This window comes from Pseudochaenichthys georgianus, chromosome 5, assembly GCF_902827115.2.
Source record: "Pseudochaenichthys georgianus chromosome 5, fPseGeo1.2, whole genome shotgun sequence".
Lineage (NCBI taxonomy): Eukaryota > Metazoa > Chordata > Actinopteri > Perciformes > Channichthyidae > Pseudochaenichthys > Pseudochaenichthys georgianus.
In genome coordinates this window covers 26,139,531-26,155,899 of record NC_047507.1, presented here as the reverse complement: position 1 = coordinate 26,155,899, position 16,369 = coordinate 26,139,531, and the positions used below count along the sequence as shown (strand labels likewise).

Genomic DNA, 16,369 nt, shown 5'->3' with positions numbered 1-16,369 from the left:
CTTTAGTGTATTAACTACACAGCTTTGCAGATAACTGGTGTTCTTTATGTAAATACATTACGTGTAGTACTGGAGACTACTGAGCCTCTGTTGTTAGGGGGAGTACATTTCCGCTCAATATGACAGAACCATGGGAACTGTTCAAAGATATTTCAAATGAGACTGCCATGAATCTTCATCTAAAAGCTCAACTTATCCATGTTTTAGAGTCTAGTCAACACTACTCTGTGAAAAGAGTCTCAGCCCACTGGAGAGGGAGCTTTCCAAACCGTCTTGGCAGAGCTTTGTAACCTTACTAACTTTGTTGGCGGAGACTCTGAGAGATTTTCTTTTTTGGAGCATTGCAAATCTGGGAAGGAACATGCTCTTGAGGATGTCATACAGCAAATGATCCAATCTGATATTGTTGTCTGTCTTTTCGTCCTCTCTGGGTTGCTTTTACAGCTTCTAAGAATACGGGTACAGAAAAATGTGACCTTGAGGCTCACAATGTATTTTCGTTTTCCTGCAGGATTTAAGCTGCACAGGAAAAGACAACCTGCGATGTTGGCAACCCTGATTACAAACCATCACCCATCATGTATTTATAATGAGTACAAAACACACATTATCATGGTTTGGATTGTTGAAATGTAAAACATGTTTTCCTTCTCTCTTTTTTCATGTATGCACATTAAAAAAGACAAGGTGAGACAAAGTACAGGAAATGAAAAAAGCAAGTGTTCCTGTGAATGACTAACAGAGCAGCTCGTGTTAGTTTTGTATCTACATTACAATGTGAAATGTTATTTCAATTGAAAATTGGGTTCTAAGAATCCTTTCTTTCTCACACCGCGGAAAGTCCCAAAGCAGGCAGTAATGGGGAGATTAGGAATATATTAAGCACTCTAACAAACCACCACAGCAAACACACAGTCTTTCTCTCCATCCAAGTTATCCCCTTCTCCTTCTACTGCATTGCCTCTCTTCATTCTTCATTTTTGAACAAATTAGTATATGTAAATAATAATAATATTATAATATTTGTTTATAGTGAATAATAAGATAAGTGAAAAATATATATAAGATATAATAAGATATAGTGAATAATAAGATGTTTAAGATGTTTGATTGAATTGATCAAACAAGACTAGTGCAGCATATTGTCTGTTTAAATGAACTTCAACTGGTTGCTTATTGTAATACCGCTTATAAAGAACATTAAAGAGTTCAGATAGAGATCAAACCTGTACTATGATGAGTTGAACTCATGACATTGTATTGCCATGCTCTACTGACACTTAAGTGCATAATATTATACTGTTTGCATGTTTTTTGATGAAGATGTGCGTGATTAGAAGAAAAGGCAGGCATTTCTCAAATGATTCTCTATAGTAGATCATAAGGACAGCATGATGATAGATACATTACAACATAAAACATAAGACCCAATTTCATTGAATTACGTTTTTTTCTAGAGTTCAATTCTAAATTAAAAAGATGCAAATACGGAATTTCTCAAAAAGAAAAATATGATCCTGTGGATATTTAGGACATACTTAGTCAATAATTAAAATATAAATATGTTGGAAATGTGGTTTTATTGGCCAGTCATGAAAACCAAGAATTTCATTTTTAAATCTGCCAGAATGTTAACTAGAAAAGGCTGCTTTACTTACAGTAGATCTTTAAATGCTGTCATTGCTTTTCAAATTCTAAGTGAAATGTTGTGTGTGAAGAGTTATTTGACATTTCCAGAAAGCATACACAAGCTGGTTAGACCTTTACATTTTTAATTGGGAAAGTCAGGAGGAGGAAAACCTGCAGTGGTTAAGTAGAAGTAGAAATGATGGGCCATGCTCTTTCACCAGGGCTTAAATTGGAAAGTGGAATAAACCTTAATATGTCATCACTATGACTCAACATGGCACCTCCATAGTCATTAAGCAGACGAATGATGGTCCAAGAGCAGAGCTGAGGCTGGTGGAAATGTTGCAGGTTGTTGCAAGAGACCAAAAGCACGACAACAAAAAAATAGAAGCACAAACAACCTCCATCATCCATTTTATAAGAAAGAAAAAGCTATTGGAGGCTTCCCAGCATGCTCTTTCCACTAACCTGAGTGCCTTTAGACTCTGGTAAGAAAACGTAGGAAACCCAAGCACACAATAAGATTATTCGAAATATTATAATCAAACTTGCCTGCTTGATTTAAGGATGGTATTCTAACAGAGCCACTGTAAACCCACGGATGCAGACAGAAGAAGACATTTGAAAATGATTATAAAGCAATAGCACACAGAGCTGGACTGAGTGCAAAAGACAGCCGGCAGTAGGAAAACCTCATTTTATAATCCATGTAGTTTTGTAATAGAACATGGACACAATTACAATCAAATGGGATGACCATTCATAAATCTCAGATCTGCTCAACTGAACCTGTTACACAGGTCTCAGTGGGTCACGCGTCTCAACCCTGCATTACAATAGGCAGGGACACTCTGCTGTAGTGATGGCAGTTTGACACTGAAGCTTCGAACGGAGCTTCAACCCTGCACTTCCTATTCCATAGAAGCAGTGCTTCGAAGCTTGCTTCAAATCACGTGACATGTGACGTCCGAAGCAGCAACTGCTTCAAGTCACGTGACATGTGACGTCCGAACCAGCAACTGCTTCATTTCCTGAATGAATCAACTCACTGGTTCGCAGTCCATTCACGCGATTCAATGCACTGCCTCGTCTCGATTCTGACAGGTGACAGGTTGAAACCGTTTCAAATTTGAGCGCTTCAACACTTTATAACTGCTCTAAACAATGCGCAATGTGTGGGTTGTTGTTGCTGTTGAGTTGTTGTTGGCATTGCATTTGAATTGGATCATTATAGAGCAAGCCAGGAAGAAAGATAGGTCGTTATGGCTCGTGAAACACTTCGAAATGTGGAGAAGCTGTGAACAAAAAGAAAATGAGTAATATAAAATTAAAAACACTTCAATGGTCTAAGGAATAGATAGCCCAGTGGATAGAGCCGGCGGCCAGGGTGCGGCGATGTCCTCCGCGCAGCTGGTTCAAAGCCCGGAATAGTTAAACTTTAAATCATTGCTTTTCAACTTTAATACTTTAATAACTGATAAAAGGCCCTCTCAGCCCAAAAAAAGGTCCAGCACTCTCTAGTCTCTTCTCAATAACCCAATACACACAATTATCAATCTTTAATTGCAAATAGAACATGATATTCAGTCTTAGTGTGTGTGTGCATCGAATATTTTTCAAGGCAAAGATACGTTAAACCCACTGCAGCCTTGCACTTCGCCAGGAGAGGTCGCTGTAACTGAAGCTTCGAGAAATGAACCTATTTCCGACACAATTGTCCAAGGTGGTTCGAAGCTTCATTCAAAGCTTCATTTTGCCATCACTACTCTGCTGTCGCCCATCAGCTGTAGAGAGTTAACTAATTAGAGGGGCGTGGCCCCACAGCTGTGAGAACTCAGCAATCAGGCGTCCATTTTAGGTAGCTCTTTCCTGGAGCGTCAGCCTCCGCGTCAGACAGACAAAGACATTGGAGTCCTGCGGGAGTAAGACTGACAAAGACATTGGAGTCCTGTGGGAGTAAGACTGACAAAGACATTGGAGTCCTACTGGAGTCCTACAGGAGTCCTACTCTGATTGCGCTAAGTATCGTTGGTGTTTTATTTTCTTTAGTTTTCTAGCCTCTCATGCTATAATCATGTGTATTTTCTCCATTCCTGTTCATGTGTCTAGGGTTGGGCGATTTTTTCGGTTTTCACGATTCATTTGCATTTTTACTTTCCTACGGTTTGTGAAATGGCTGAACCGAAAAATCGCGATTTTAAAACATTTCTAGACTCCGCAGATTTGTTTTGCTTTAAGGGACTCCGTAGTAGCTTACTCTCTCACTTTCCAGAACGCGCAGAAAACTCAGCCACATTGCCTGTGACTACCCGATCTGCAGCTCTGCCCGATCTGCTGTTGTTATGCTCTGTTCGTTGTTGAGCATAACAGAGGACTCAGACATTGTACATTACATATATAACTAAACACGCCTTTTCTCCTCCTTATCTCTTTCATGACTTTTAATTTAATATGGTTTTGAACGCTGTAATCAATACTCAAGACAGGAAAAACTTCACGGCTGGTTTCATTTCTGGTAGTTCTGGTTGTTGTCTCATGCTACCCACGTCTGTAAACAAACGTATTCAAATAAACTGTACCTTCATTTAATATTCAGCAATAATAATATCTCGACGTCTATACAGTAGTTGTAGTGTTGAAATCAGTAGGTTTCGGTGTGCAACACTCCGTGTCATATCGCTACTAAATTCACCTCTATAGTAAATGGTATATTAGCCACATGCTAAATGCTAACCGGAGATGAAGGATTTTCAGAATAAAAGCTTAACAACTGCGCACGAGAACTTCTGGTTTTTCAGTATAAAACAGCATTTAAACTGACGGTATGTTTAAGGTACTTTATGCCATCAAAAACATTGATTTTAATTTATAACACTGTGCACATGTGCAGAGCTGCAGATCGGGTAGTCACATAGCCTACTACAATCACATTCACCGCTTCACCGACAGATGGACCATAAAAATGTCCACGAACACAGATGAAGAACTCATTCCTAAAAAAGGTGCTACTTCAGTTGTATGGAAGTGGTTCGGGTACAAGCGGTCATACATAGAACAAACAACTGTTCTGTGTAAGGTCTGTGGAAAGACAACTTCCTAGAAAGTTAAAGGGATGTTATTTTGTTTGAGGGTATTTTTTTATTATTCATTTCATTATCATTATTTATTATTTGTTGTATTTCATTTTACAAGTTTTTTCAGGGATGTCCTACAAGAGATTTTTTTTTCAGTTTGATTTAAAAAAAATCTTTGCACATTAATGACAACCAAGTGCCGTGGTGCTGTTTTTATTTTATTTTTTTTATTCTTGAACAACTGATTTGTTCACATAGGCCTAGACTACTTGGTAATCTCATTTATTTGTATTGTGTTAATAAAGAAAATATGTATTTACATTTTGCCTTGGTCTGGTTTGTTTAGAAAAAAACAGAAAAAAATCGAGGTTTAAATCGAAAATTGTCCATTAGTTAGAAAAAAAATCGAGATATTATTTTTAGGCCAAATCGCCCAGCCCTACATGTGTCTTCTCGCAATTATCACTGGCCCTGTGTATCTCCTAATCGATATAACCACCCTGCTCTCGTCTATCCCACATGCTCCACTGACATCCAACAGCTAGTTTCAGGTGGCCTGTGGAACTGCCAGTCAGCTGTTCCTAAGGCTGACTTCATATCTGGCTAAGCCTCCCTGCAGTCTCTAGATTTCCTTGCTCTCACTGAGACGTGGATTACTCCATTCAACACATCCACCCCAGCAGCTCTCTCCACAGCATATTCCTTCTCCCATACACCCAGACCCACTGGCAGAGGAGGTGGCACTGGTCTCCTGCTCTCTCCCAAATGGAGCTTTTCCCTCTTCAAGCTACCTAACTTCACTCCTTCCACCTTTGAATTCCATGCCGTCACAGTAACCCATCCTATTCCTATACAATTAACCATTGTTGTTCTCTACCGTCCACCAGGCGCCTCAGGACTTCTTGGAGGAATTAGATAATCTCCTCTCACACATCCCTGAAACTGGCCCTCCCGCTGTACTTCTCGGAGACTTCAACCTCCAGACAGGGAAGATAGCTGAACTAACATCTCTTTTAACCGCCTTTGCTTTCTCACTGTCTCCATCCCCACCAACTCATAAAGCTGGCAATGTCCTTGATCTCATATTCTCAAGGAACTGCACTGCTTCTAACCTCTCTGTAAACCCGCTCCACACATCCGATCACTTCTTCATTTCATTCTCTCTACCCCTTTCCAAACATAACAAACTAATCTCTTCTCATCCTGCACCTGTCCGCCGTAACCTTCGTTCCCTCTCCCCCTCTACCTTTGCCTCATCGGTGCTCTCAGCCCTCCCTTCCTCTGACTCGTTCCAACTCCTGCCTCCAAACTCTGCTGCAGAAACTCTCCTCTCTACTCTCTCATCCTCTCTGGACTCTCTCTGTCCTCTCACATCTCGGCAGGCTCGTCAGTCCCCTCCTGCTCCCTGGCTAAATGACGCACTGCGTGCTAATGGGACCGTCCTTCAGGCAGCATGACGACCTCCTAACCTATCAGGCTCTCCTCTCCTCTTTCTCTGCTTCGATCTCTCAGGCAAAAAGCACTTTCTTTCAAGATAAGATCCAATCTTCCTATTCCAATCCCAAAAAACTATTTTCAATCTTTTCCACCCTCTTGGACCGCCCCAAAGCCCATTCCCCCTCCTCCCTTCTGTCAAGCGACTTTGTTAACCACTTTGAAAAAAGGTTTATGATATTCGCTCTTCTTTTTCTGACTCACCTCTACTCACCGCTGGGTCACCAGACCCTCCTTTCACCCACACACTGACCTCCTTTTCCCCTCTCTCTCCAAGTGAGGTTATTACCCTCATTACTTCTGCCCGCCCTACCACCTGTCCTCTGGACCCTATCCCCTCAAACCTCCTTCAGACTATCGCTCCTGATATTCTACCGTTTCTCACCCATTTCATCAATACTTCTCTAACTTTTGGTCACTTTCCAAACAGTCTCAAGGAGGCAAGAGTAAACCCTCTCCTAAAGAAACCCACTCTCAACCCGTCTGATGTTATAAACTACAGGCCTGTTTCTCGCCTCCCGTTCCTGTCTAAAACACTTGAACGCGCTGTCTTTAAACAACTCTCCTATTATTTCCATCAGAACAACCTTCTGGATCCGACACGGTGAACAATCAGATCCTCCTTCGCACTCTCCAAAAACTTGGAGTTTCAGGCTCTGCACTTTCCCTCCTCACCTCATACCTCAAAGACCGTACCTACAGGGTAACTTGGAGAGGGTCCGAGTCCGACCCTTGTCAATCAACTACAGGGGTCCCTCAGGGCTCTGTTCTTGGTCCCCTCCTCTTCTCCTTGTACACAAACTCGCTTGCATCAGTCATTAGCCCGCATGGTTTTTCATACCACTGCTACGCTGACGACACCCAATTAATTCTGTCCTTTCCCCGCTCAGAGACCCAGGTCGTCGCACGCATCTCTGCTTGTCTAGCTGACATCTCTCAGTGGATGTCTGCTCACCACCTCAAGCTCAAACTTGACAAGACTGAACTGCTTTTCCTTCCGGGAGAAGATTGTCCCACTCTTGACCTAACAATCAACATCGGCACCTCTGTTGTTTCCCCGACTCAGACTGCAAGGAATCTGGGTGTGGTCCTAGATAACAAACTGTCCTTCACTGCAAACATCGCTGCTACAACCCACTGCTGCAGATACATGCTTTACAACATCAGGAGGATACGTCCCCAGCTGACCCAGAAAACAACGCAGGTTCTGGTCCAGGCTCTCGTCATCTCACGCCTAGACTACTGCAACTCCCTCCTGGCTGGTCTACCTGCATGTGCCATCCGACCTCTGCAGCTCATCCAGAATGCAGCGGCTCGTCTGGTCTTCAACCTTCCTAAATTCTCCCACACCACGCCGCTCCTCCGCTCCCTTCACTGGCTTCCGGTAACTGCTAGAATCCACTTCAAGACACTGGTACTTGCATACCATGCTGCGAATGGATCTGTCCCTTCCTACATCCAGGACATGGTTAAACTGTACACCCCAGCACGTGCACTCCGCTCTGCATCAGCCAAACGACTCGCTGCACCCTCACTGCGAGGGGGACCCAAGTTCCCATCAGCAAAAACACGTGGGTTTGCTATCCTGGCTCCAAAATGGTGGAATGAGCTCCCCATTGAAATCAGGACAGCATTGATTTTCACATAATCACCAAATTTTCACAGCACAGTATGAGCATTGAGCATTGAATAAGTATTATTTGAGTTTGTCATTGTCTGCTTCCAAGGGAGCCATGAGGACTATGGCAACGTTTCACGACTCCTCAACAAAACAGCTTTTCTTCAAAACCCTCTTGGGTATATGTCTGGGGGATATTATTGAATTATCTTCCATTACGAGGTATTGTGGAGATTATGCTTTTCCTATTGAAAGGAAAAATGAGTTATAACTCAGCATTATCAGCTATCTGTCTGAGATGTTGAGCTCAAGGCTTTGTTGTCCAGCACAGACAGCTCAATTGATGGATTCCTGACCTTAATCTGTGATGTAGGGTGATAACTCAAGTAGACTGACCCCAGTGCATGCTGGTACCATCGCACAGTGGCCTAAGGGCTGCAGCAGAGCAAAGGTGTCAATTCATTTTCACCTTTTTATCAAAACATTTTTATATTACGAGTGGGACCTTGGAAATTTGTTTTACAAATGTATGCTTTCAAGCTGCAGAAAATGGTGTTTATTTAAAGCTAAGTCTGTTTACAGTTTTAATTGGTTCTACTAAAGTTCCTAAAATGTTCCCAAGTAGGAAATGTTCTCACAAGGGAAGAAGCTTTTGAAAGTTTGAGCAGGAAGGCAAACTGTAATACTCTAAATGTTTATGATGTATTGCTGTGTACATGCATGCTCTTGCACTCATCTGTGAGCATGTTGTTGCGTGTGAGTTTTTTTGCAAGTTATTTGAGTGTGCAGGCTTTGCCCAGCAAATCTAATACCGTTAGTAAGACTGTACAACTATCCCTCAGAGTGCATACATAATTCAGCAAACACATGAACACTGTAGAATGTAGATATGTGTTGCTGTTTGTGAATGTGAGCTAGTGGGTGGCAGAAAAAGGGGAGAACATTGAGGAGTATTTTATAAAACCATGCCATGCACTCAAACCTCAACTATTCAATCATCTGCCTCTTTTCCACAGAGGAAAGCTTCTCTGCACCACATCATACTTTTTACAACATGTTCATTTGTTCATGACTGACAGACATTTGCTCCAATGGATCAGCATAACTTTGACAATTATTAAAGGATGGCTTGTTCTATTATGCCTCTGCAAGGTGCCAACAGCATCACATTGGAAAACAACTTAGTTCCTCTCCCAGGGAGTCCCTGAAAGGGCTTTAAAGAGTTATTGCTTTGCCTGGAGAAAGTGATACCCATGCAGACTACTGACACATTTCTTAAAGCTGCCACTTACCAATCACATCCCATGTTCTCCATCAGTACAATGATACAATACAATGTTTATATATTATAACAGTGTAAGAGTACATTTAATAGCGTAACTCAATGTTCTACAGTATAGCATTATGTAAATACATATTATAATGTTTCCAATATTATTCATCTCCCATTTTATAAGCTGAGAAGACGAAAAGAGCTACATGTGCAGTCTACAGAATAAAGCAATTATGACAAATTATGACATTTATACAAATCAGCCTTTGCTGTAAAGAGTGCATATATCAATATATAAACTCACTGTACATCAACATTATGAGTTCATTTTTGAACATGTAGTAAGTACTGGACCCTCTTCAAAATCACACATTACTATTTTAATGCAATCAATTTCATGTAACACACCAAACATCATTATACTAGAAATATTCATCAACCACAACATTAAAGTCCTGCCAGAGTGAGATGAGAGTTAGAAAAAGCAAGAGGGAGACAGACAGAGGAAGACAAAGACAAACGAACCTGAATTAGGTGCTCACAGGAGCCAACTGTCTGTTGCTAGGCTGCATAATCAGAAACTGAATGAAAAGCACTGGAGTCAAACAAATATATAAAGACAAATTCTGTATTGACGTTTGTTCAATCATCCATAGTCTTATCCATTTATTCCTACTCAGGGTCCCAGGGTGCTAGAGCCTGTCGCAGCGTAGTTTGTACAGAAGGCTGGAAAGTACCCTTGACAAGATGCCAGTTAACAGATGGACTGATATTCAGATCATTCTGTAGTCTCTAATCAAACTAACATGCATTCATTTGAACTATGGCAGGTAACAGGGGCTGCTGGTGGAAACCCAGCACTGGGGTTTCCTGATCTAAGTATTTTGTATATGAATTTCAACAAAACGCTCAAATAGAAAACATTAAGATAAAAAGACAAAAACAAATCATTCTTTTCTATCATGGCTGTACCTGAGTCACTCTGTAGGTCTTTGAAACTGACAGCCCATCATAAATCTCATTTCAGGGACACTCATTTTCAATGAGCATCTTCAGTCTGCAAAAATGTCACCATATACTGCCAGTAGATAATCGGTTATGAGACAAGAGCTGAAAAACATGAGCTTCCCCTGTCAAACTGAATGAAACTCATATTTACTGGCGTCACAGTCACTTGCCAAGCAGGGGTTGAAATTAACTACTATTGAGTTAGATTGTTTACTTATTAAAAAGACCCAAAGCCTCTCTCTCCCACTGTGTTACATGCATACATCTGAGAAGCGTAAAGAAACAATAAAATAACGCTTTCTTCTTTACATCACCTTTTATCCTTTGTTCATTTTAATCCCTACAAACAAAACAAAAAACCTCATGTCTGCACGCAAATGTCTGCGTACGCGAGTGTGAGCATGCACGTGTGTGGTGAAACACTGTGTTTGTGCAAATCAACACACTGCAAATATTTCAGCCTTAAAAAAAAATGTGGATGACTTTCCCTACCTTGGCAGCCTTCATCCCTCCAAAGCCGACACTGATTCAGAAATACACCACCGCATAAGCTCTGCCAGTGGGGTTATGCCAGACTCCGAGGAAGAGTCTTTGTGAACCGTGACATCCAGGTGAAGAACTGCCTGTTTACAAAGCAGCTGTTCTTCCCACTCCAGTGCAAGAGGCATACACCTAGACCTGCAGACCAGCTACAGAAAGCAGATTGACTACCTAGAACACATCACTAGAGATGGAAACCTGCCTCCAGGAAATCATGCACGTTAGGTAGGAAGACAAAGGCACACTAGGAGACAACTGAACATGAAATACCTTACTTTTACCACTGTTACTGTGTACTGTAATGCATGTGAGTTATGTTGTTTATTGCAATCAGATTGGCCTTATCATTCTGGCTAAATGCAAACCTTGATATATTCAGCGAGGTGCAAGTGTTCAAGACTCCGAGGAATAGGTAGAAAAGGATCAATTGTGGTTTAAAACACCCTTAATAACATTAATTATGTTTCCCCTCTGATCCTCAATCCCTGACAATCCTTAGAAAAACACAACAAATCATGATGCCGTCAAGATGCTGAATATCACCGTTCTAAATATACTGCATTTGTTTATTTCAGTGCAGTACAGTACACTATATCTATTTTCATATCTCAGCAATTGGATTTGTATGTCTACAATGACCTACTTCTGTTCACTGAACCAGGGTCCCTGGGATATATCAGATTTATTGTACACTTGAAAGCTATTTTTTTAGATTTGTATTTGAACTCTCCATTCAGTAATGATTATTTGGCTTCAGATGGCTGAAGCGACCAATGCCACATCAACAGATTTGACTGCATCATCATAAGGACAGATGGACTCAGCAGCTGTCTGAATCTTGTTAGTGTTCATTTTCTCCTCATGTTGCTCAGCATTTTGTCGGTTTGGAAACGACAGGACTACAGTTCTTGTAACCTTTAAATCTACAAGTCAAGGTCCTCAATGTTTTCATGATTAAAACAATGTATGAAGAGACAAATAAATGATTATATAATAATGTTTAAAGTTCCCGCTTCTAGTGTTTACGCTAGAGGCTAAGCTGATTAGCTAAGCTAATTGGCTAACCTTCTGGCTGTAGCTTCATATTTAGTATAGATTCATGATAGAAGGAGTGTTCTTCTCTTGGCAAAAAAGCAAACATAAGCTTCTTTTTTAAGTTGTTAAACCTTTTCAAATTGAATGATGCAGAAACATGATGGTATTTTTAACAGCATAGTAGAAAGAGTTCCAACTAGTTTGATCAACACAGTATCACAACAACATCATTTTAACACTACTGCAACAATGAAAAGATACAAAATTGTAGCCCTTTTCATCAAAGCATCAAAAAAGTATTTGAGTTTCCTCAGCAAAGCCACAGTCCTCGGAATTGTCGGATCAAAGTGTTGCCTGTAACCCTCACCTAGAAATGGTGTGCAAACAGGACTGGAAAATCAACCATGGGGCCTGTTCACAGCCCTCAGCTCTCCATCTCCTCCTACCTATAGCGATTCCATCACAGAGCTCAAGAGCTAATACGGCTGATGCAGTCCCTGCCCGGGGGGGTAATGAAGTGACTAAGGGCTGACCATCCCTGACCGGCTACAAGACAGCAGGTGTGAGCGGTCAGGAGTGTGACTGTGAAAATGTGTGTGTTTGAGTGAGGCCGTGTGCATACTAAGCTGGCTGCGAGTGAACCAGGCACCTAACTGCAGGTCCAGATCAATTAGTTGGCCTAATCGGTGCCCTCTCTGTAAGCTATAAATATTCCCTGGTTTACCCCTGTATCTGTCATCTTTACTGCCCCAGCACTATCATCTATCAGCCTTTTCTTTCCCACTCTCTCTCTTTTTTTCTCTTTCCTTCTCTCTATGTCTATACAAGCCATCTCCTCTTTACACACTACATTTATGCTCCAGCTTGGTAAACGGTAATCAATGTCTCACAATGCTGGACTGTTTCATCTAAACAATTTTTTTAGGAGGGCTGCATTTGTGTGTATGTGTGTGTATGACAAAGAGGGGTAGACAAAGGGGAGAAACAAAGTGACAGAGAAAAAGAAAGGAGTTTCACTGTATGAACAAACATCACAAATAACAAAGTTTTCCCCGTAGGTAAGCTTTTGTTTTTGTGTTTGTATGATTTGTGTGAGTCTGTGTGTTTGTGTGTGAAACATGTGTGATAATGCCTGCCTGGAATTGGCACTGACTCCAGAAGCCCACAGTAATGCATTCACCTTTGGTACATAAATCACAATCAGCCCATTCTGCCATCTGGGTTACTGCTACATGGCCCTTGTAATGTACACGCTGGTTAGACCACCCGCTGAATAAATGAGTCTAGGATACATGTACAGAGCAGATACGTGTCTGTAATGGACAGTAAGGCGGCAAATGTATTCTTTTTTTTTTTCTTGCAGAGAATATAGTATATGTTGTATTCCGTTCCACCAGTTAGGAGATGTGTGTTTGTTGTGTAAGCATGTGTCTGTGTCTATCTGCCATTAAGTCAATCTAAACACACTCTAACACACTGCCTACGGTGACTATTGTAAGATGTGTTTGGTAAATAAAGAAGAAATTAGGGAAGAGCACAAACACCACCCATTGATGGTACAGACATTTGTTTTAGCATTGTAGAATTTTAGGAAGCTTGAATGATAAATAAAAATTGTTTTATCTTTAGATATTTTCATAAAATACAATATGTATACTGTGTATAGTATATATATAAATATATATACACATATAAAAACGTTTAGAAATCTAGCCTGAATTATGTTTTCATTACATTGATTTGTGGATAAAAATAAAGATACAACACGTTCTACCTAAACATATGCCTGACGTCTTTCTGATATCTATCCCAACCAATTTTCATCCTATATTGTCATTCCCAAAAATCCATTTTGCAAACACAGGGGCAATAAAGGTCATGGTCCTCACAGAGAAGTCCTGCCTCTTTGACGGATTCCTGCACAGATCAGCATTTAATTGGAAACTGAAAGTCATTGATTGGCTATTGAGGCATTTCTCTCACTTTCTCAAACACCAATTAGCTCAGGATAAATGATAACCGAGGCATACCGGCTGTCTCAGAAACACACAGTTAACCCATGTACACACTGACAACACACACATTCAGGCACTTACTGTACATGTGCATGCTGACACACACGGTCAAGAAAGAAGACACCCTGAAGGAGCAAACTTGAGCATTTCTAACCTCAGCGAAGGTCACTCAATAATATCCAAGCTTAAAGTGTACCGTAACCCCACGGTCACAAATCATATTCTGCGATATGAAACACAGCTCTAGTCTTACTGTTGGGAATAGGTTGTATTTCATCCAGATACCACAGAGATGAAGTAGCTGTCTCCCGACAAAACAAATATTAAGTTGAAATGGAATACATTTGATGAATCTTGTAGTTTGGATGTGTCTTTGAGATAGCAGGAAGTGAAATCACTGCACAATTAAGCTTTTATTTCTCTAATGCAACATCTTCAGTGACTGTCTTATGAGTTAAACAGACAATATTAAAATACATTTAAATGTCTGTCAGTTGCAATTATGTCCAGTAAAATGTATTAAATAAATTGCAAATAAACTGCAGTTGAAGCAAATTTGATCTCTAGCATACATTAGATGCAAGATGTAAAATGATTAAATATAACAAATATTAAAGAATAAAGTAATTCAGGCCAATATTAATATATTCTCTGCAGTGATGAACATAATAAAAAATAAAAAGACCAACCATTATGATTTGCATCCATTATTCTGCATTGAGTCTTTAACACTTCAATCTGCAACAACTATATGCGAAGGATTATCACAAAACTGGATAAACACAAATGCAATGTATTGTAGCCTGATAAAGAAGTGTTGTTGATAGTATGCTTGTAGGTCTGCATCAGTCATACAACAGCATGGATTTAATGCACAGTGGCACACATCCAACTTCTCCAAATTCATCCTATTGGTGCATCAAGTGGCTGCAGTCCTCGACAACGCTTCCCACTGTGCAAGAGGTGCAGTCGTTTTCCACCTCTATAATTTAATTTGTGAAAGCATGCAGTATAATTGCTACAATTCAGCTCTCCTGCTTATTTGCCCATTTCCATACTCGTCGTGATTACAGGTAGAAACCCCAATTTTAACACACGAGCGTGTGAATGTCTACAGCGATGTGAAATGCATGCGCACACTTCTGCTGCTGTCTAATTTTACCGTGGAGATTTAACTGAAATTGTGTTATAGCCTATACATTAAATTAATGCGACACAATTACCAAAGTGCAGACATATTCAAGCTCGTGTAACCCGTCGGACATCATTTCCTACTTCACCGTAAGCTGAAAATCGTTACACTAAGCCTGTTTCCACTCTAAATCACTTTATATGATCGGAATCATGACTAGCACTCATTACCGAACACACTTACCCGCGTTAATTTAGTTACAAGTGGCAACAAGTTAAGCGGTGATGTTCCGCCTTTAAGTAAAGATGAAAAAAGGTTCAATGAAATGCAAAAAAAATAATTATTCCTCTTTGTACATACACATAAACTCAGGCACATTAACATACATTTCATTTAATTTCAAACCTTTATTTATCCAGATTGGTCCCATTGAGATCATAGATCTCTTTTTCAAGGGAGACCTGCAGAAATTATGTATGAATGCAATTTCCCTCGATTGCAGGACACACAAAACTCTTGCTGCAATGAAATATTAAAAGACATGCAAGTCCAGTAGAGTTATTATTTAAAAAGACCGAACCACGGCACTGTGAACTTTCCTATTAAAACACCCCCCAAAGTCTTACCTTTGTTATCTTGCGGGCGGAAACAAATACCGTTTCCTCGACAAGTTGCTGTGGGATGCGGTGTCGGCTACTCAACTTGCAGCTTGCTCCTGGAATGAAAGGTGTACGGTCCTCTGTGTGATAGAAATCAGAGGGTAGATGCTCGGTGCGCCCTGTCTGCCACCGTGCTGCGCGTCTGGAGTCTCCGTTCCGTGGAGCGCAGGGAGAGGGACGGCCAAGCCGCTCTCGGCGCAGCGCGGTGTGGAAAGCCCCTGGTGGTGATGGAGGGAACCTACAGATGGAGTGGTGGAGGAGAGAGAGGAAAAGAGAAAATAGTATAACGATAATCGGAGCCACCATAAAAAGTATTTTTGCATTAAGTGTGCATCACAACCAGGATATACATCTGCGTATTCTGTAAGAAAACAAGAACAAAGTGCTGAAACACAGACTTTGTTTCTGATCTTTACAAAGTGTCAGAGCCACCATGTTGTTGAGCTGGAGTCAACAAATGCATTTGTGTATTACCTGCATACCAGGGAAAGGCCAGGCAGGCAAGTTACACTCACAGAAATGAATCATGGTAGAGTTTATTTGTAAGCATTTAAATCTATTTGATTTTATTTAAATACACATATTTTTTAAATGTATGTATTGAAATTAATTATAATCTGTATAATTCCTGTCAATTCTAAAATATATTGAATGTAATTACTTAAGAGGTTAAACAATAGCATTTGTACAGCACGTCATACACAAATACAGACCAATGTGCTTTCCAACATGTCTTGAAAAAAGACATGATGAGATGTGAAGAGATAAGAAGAATAGAAGAGCGTGAACATTTATTTTGCACAAAGATGTTTAAAATCACAGGAACAGGCAGGAACAAGCCTTGAGCACAATGGCCTGTGATGAAGTCTAGAGGTAGTTTTCAGTTGTATTT

At 40.5% G+C, this 16,369-nt stretch overlaps 1 protein-coding gene across 1 annotated transcript in view; it reads right to left on the bottom strand.

Moving 5' to 3' along the window:
- The window catches only part of LOC117447436 (cadherin-22), a 193,209-nt gene extending 177,612 nt beyond the window's left edge, over nucleotides 1-15,597 (bottom strand). Inside the window, exon 1 of the mRNA XM_034084181.1 lies at nucleotides 15,445-15,597. The gene's annotated coding sequence lies outside the window, so the exon portion shown is untranslated. The remainder of the gene's footprint in view (nucleotides 1-15,444) is intronic.
- Between the last annotated feature and the right edge of the window lie 772 nt (nucleotides 15,598-16,369).